The sequence below is a fragment of the Miscanthus floridulus genome, chromosome 3, assembly GCF_019320115.1.
Source record: "Miscanthus floridulus cultivar M001 chromosome 3, ASM1932011v1, whole genome shotgun sequence".
Lineage (NCBI taxonomy): Eukaryota > Viridiplantae > Streptophyta > Magnoliopsida > Poales > Poaceae > Miscanthus > Miscanthus floridulus.
The window spans coordinates 29328861-29333273 of record NC_089582.1 but is presented as its reverse complement, the minus strand read 5'-3'; the positions used below and the strand labels follow the sequence as shown (position 1 = coordinate 29333273).

The window sequence follows — 4413 nt, the reverse complement described above, 5'->3', positions numbered from 1 at the left end:
TTGAAAGCGCACCAGATTCTTTTAGTGGTATTGTTTGAAATTGATAAACCATGGCATTACAACTCAAAATCCATGGGCCATCGCATCTAAAAGCAAGATTGCATAATAACAAAAAAGTCACACCTTTTGGAAAAAGTGGTCTCTCTAGAGTCGAAAGCCAAAACCAACTTTTGAAAAAAAAAAAATCCTTGGCTAAAATAAAAGTCAGTTACCATAAAGCATAACCAAAACGATTGGTACTGTCATATGGAGATGATATTGGGCCCGTTCGATTGTCTGAAACTTGGTTGAAAACACTGTTCTCGATGAAATGTTGTAAGAGAAAAATACTGTTCCGGTTGAAAAAAGAAGCCGAACAAGCCGGATTTAAGGTCAGCCGAACGGGGCCATTGGTTGCTAAATTCTTTTACTAGTATTGTTTGGAATGGACAAGCCGTGGGAAGGTAGTGGAAAACCCAACGGTGGATGCTTTGAATGACAGGACACAGAGAAATTTTTGCTCTAATGGTAATGGTATTTCCGAAACTAGCTAGATTGAAATCGAAGTAGATCGCATAGAAATGGAAAAAAGGGAAACCAAAATGTCAGCCATTTTGGATGTTATCGGATCCACTAGATTATTTTTTATTAATATGGGCCCCACATATTCCTCTGCTTGCAGTTGGTCTAGTCAGCCTCAGTAGTTGCACTCGCGCCAAAACTTTTCGCCTTGCCTTTCCTCCGATGAAGACGACGGAGCCAGGCCTGAGTGGCGGCGGCCACCTCGCCGCCAAGCCCACCGACGACGACGAAGCCGGCATGGACCGCCTGAGCGCTCTCCCCAACGGCGTCCTGCTCCACATCCTCGCGGGTCTCGGGGACGCCGCCACCGCCGGTCGGACCAGCGTGCTCTCCAGCCGCTGGCGCCGCCTCTGGGCGCTGCTCCCGGAGCTCCGCTTCGTCCCTCTCTCCTCCGAGCCCGGCCTCATCGCGTCGGCGCTGGCTGCCCACGAAGCGGAGCTCAGGCACCTCGACGTGACGACCCAGGACGCCGTCCCCGAGCCCGTGGCGGCATGGCTCCGCGTCGCCGCGCGCCGCCTCTCCGGCAGCCTCGTCTTCACCAACCAGACGCTGATGGGGAGAGACGATGACGCCGACGCCGACGGCGAGGGGAGGAGCGCCTTCGACGAGCGTCCCCGCCGGAGAGGCGCGGCCAGAGACGACGTCGACGTCGACGACGCCCAGGGACGAGGCGCGTTCGAGCTTCCCTGCCTCGACAGGGCCACCAGCGTCTCCCTCGACCTGGGTCGCCTCGGCCTCACTGTGCCGCGCGCCGGCGCCTTCGCCCAGCTCACCGAGCTCAGCCTGAGCCGTGCCCGGCTCCCCGTCGGCGGCGGCGGCCCGTGCACGCTCGGCGACGCCGTCTCCTCCCGGCGGTGCCCGTCCCTGCAGACGCTCACGGTCAGCGACGCCTGGGGGCTGGACGACCTCACTGTCCACTCTGATTCCCTCCGGCGCATGGAGCTGACCCGTGTGCGCGACCTGCGGCGGCTCGCCGTCGTCGCGCCGGCCCTGGAGCACCTGCAGGTGTTCGCCTGCTTCTACAACCACTGGCAACGACGGCCGATCGCCACCATCACGGCGCGCCAGCTGAAGGTGCTCAAGTGGGGAGATCTGTTCGATCGGAGGTCCGTCCTGCTTGGGAAGATGAAGCATCTCCGGAAAGTGTGCCTCGACCTGTTCTTCGTGTATGCGTTTTCGCCAAACCAGGGTTGTCTTGAGCTGCTTTAACAACATCCAAAAGCTTGGCCTCACACTGGTCTATCCACCGGTGAGTTCATCACTTCCTCTCTTTGTTTAGTTTGAAATTGTATATTTCATGATGATAACATTCTACTAGTTTTCGTTTGCCATTGAACATTCACACAAAGTTTCTAACTTTTGAAAATGAAATTAAGTGATTGCCAGACTATTTTTATGATGAAAGTACCCTAATCAAGCCGCACGGTATGTGTTCAGTGAAATTTGTGGGTTCATATGCAATTGTATAGATGATGAGAAGTTCAACCATGAAAAATTACCACTTTTTTCCCCTTTGCTCATGTTCCTGTGAAACATTACTGACAAATGAGGTCCAAAGTTTTTTCTGTACATAAATATATATGGTTCGTTTAGGCACACAAAAACCTGATTTTCGAACAGGAAACAATCACTACCGGAGACGGCTTCTTTATCGAGTGTCCCACACTTTGCCGAGTGCTTTTTATCGGGCACTCGGCAAAGAGGCTGTTTACCGAGTACCAGAGATAAAGCACTCAGCAAACAACTGACACTCGGCAAAGAGGTGGTTTGCCGAGTGCCGAGCACTCGGCAAACAATAACACTCGGCAAAACTGGCTTTGCCGAGTGTTATTCTCCTGACACTCGGCAAAGGGCCGCCGCCGTTAACGGCCGGCAGCCGCCGTTAACCCTTTGCCGAGTGTCTTCTTCTGACACTCGGCAAAGTGGTGATTTGCCGAGTGTCATTTTTTGACACTCGGCAAAGAGGTTATTTGCCGAGTGTCATTTTTTGACACTCGGCAAACCATTTTTTTTTCACTTTTGACCTCCAAACTTTTTCTGCAGTCCTCATACAATACCTGGTGCTCCATGTTCCATTGTGCCACATTTCTCGGACTTTTTCTATATTTCTTTAATTTATTTCATTTAATTGAATTTTCTTGGATAATTCAAATTATAACTGCTAGTCATTCGAATAATGAAAAAATGAATGAAAAAATGATATTCATGTTTTTAGTATAATGTGAGGCCGTATTCAGGACCAGACCACCAATTTCGAACATCTTGTTCAGGAAACATAACCATGAACTCGCGGTCGAGTTGTTTTTAAATTCTATAAAAAGCAAACGAAGTCCGAAAATCATGAAACTTGTCAAGATGTCATGATATCATATGTGGAGGCTGTGATAAAAATTTGAGAAGGTTTCGTGCAAGTTGTCATGTACGATGCTTGCAAACCGAAGAATCTCCGAAGAAGTTTCATGATTTCGTGAAGAGGCCGACAAGGTGATAAGCATCGTACGTGACAACTTGTGTGAAACCTTCTTAAATTTTAATCACAACCTCCACATATGATATCATGACATCTTGACAAGTTTCATGATTTTTGGACTTCGTTTGCTTTTTATAGAATTTAAAAACATCTCGACCGCGAGTTCGTGGTCATGTTTCGTGAATAAGATGTTCGAAATTAGTGGTCTGGTCCTGGATACGGCCTCACATTATACTAAAAAACATGAATATCATTTTTCCATTCATTTTTTCATTATTCGAATGACTAGCAGTTATAATTTGAATTATCCAAGAAAATTCAATTAAATGAAATAAATTAAAAAAATATAGAAAAAGTCCGAGAAATGTGCCACATTGGAACATGGAGTACCAGGTATTGTATGAGAACTGCAGAAAAAGTTTGGGGGTAGGAAGAAAAAAAAAATAAAAACGGTTTGCCGAGTGTCAAAAAAACACTCGGCAAAGAGGTTGGTTTGCCGAGTGTCACAAAAAACACTCGGCAAAGTGGTTGGTTTGCCGAGTGTCAAAAAAAACACTGGGCAAAGAGGGGGTTTGCCGAGTGTAAAAAAAACACTCGACAAAGAAATAAAATATTTTTCTAGAAAAGAAGGAAAAGAAAAAAATATAAAAAAACTTTACCGAGTGCTCAGATCTAAAACACTCGGCAAACCCTGCTTTGCCGAGTGTCAGATCTAGGACACTCGGTAAAAAAAATAAATAAAAAATAAAAAAAATCATTTGCCGAGTGTCAGATCTGAACACTCGGCAAACACTGCTATGCCGAGTGTTAGATCCAAGACACTCGGCAAAGCCCCCGCCCGCTGCACACTTAACACGCACGCACGCACACCCCCTCCTCCCTTGCCCCCGCTCCCCACTGCCCTCTCCCTGCCCGCCGCTCCCCTCTCCCAGCTGCCTCCGCGCCCCTCCCCTCCTCTCGCCGGCGCCACCGGCCCCTCCTTCCCCTCCTCCCTTTCCGGCGCAGGCGAGCCCCTCCCCTCCCTTTCCAGCGCGCCCCCTCCCCTCCCTCCCCTCCTCCCTCTCCGGTGTCGGCGTGGCCCCGCCCTTCCCTCCCTCCCCTCCTAGGGTTTCCGTCGGCGTTGCGCAGGGCGGCGCGCCTCCCGGAGGTGTGGTCCCGGCACTTCCCCTTCTTCCCCGCTACCCAGGAGGCAGGGGCGTCGCGCCATGCTGTCATCTCGTAGGCCATGGACGCCGCCGCGGGGGAGATGCTACTGCACAAGATCGAGGAGGAGCAGGGTGTACGCGATGACCTCCGCCCCGGCCACCGCAAGACGCGCGGGCCAGCTCCACCACGCCGCAAGGCTGTGCACAGGCATGCTCCGCCGCGAGCCATGCAGGCGA

General features: G+C 50.6%; 1 pseudogene; it reads left to right on the top strand.

The window, feature by feature from the left end:
* Positions 1 to 723: 723 nt before the first annotated feature.
* LOC136543412 (putative F-box/FBD/LRR-repeat protein At4g03220) lies at positions 724 to 1840 on the top strand (annotated as a pseudogene).
* Positions 1841 to 4413: the final 2573 nt, after the last annotated feature.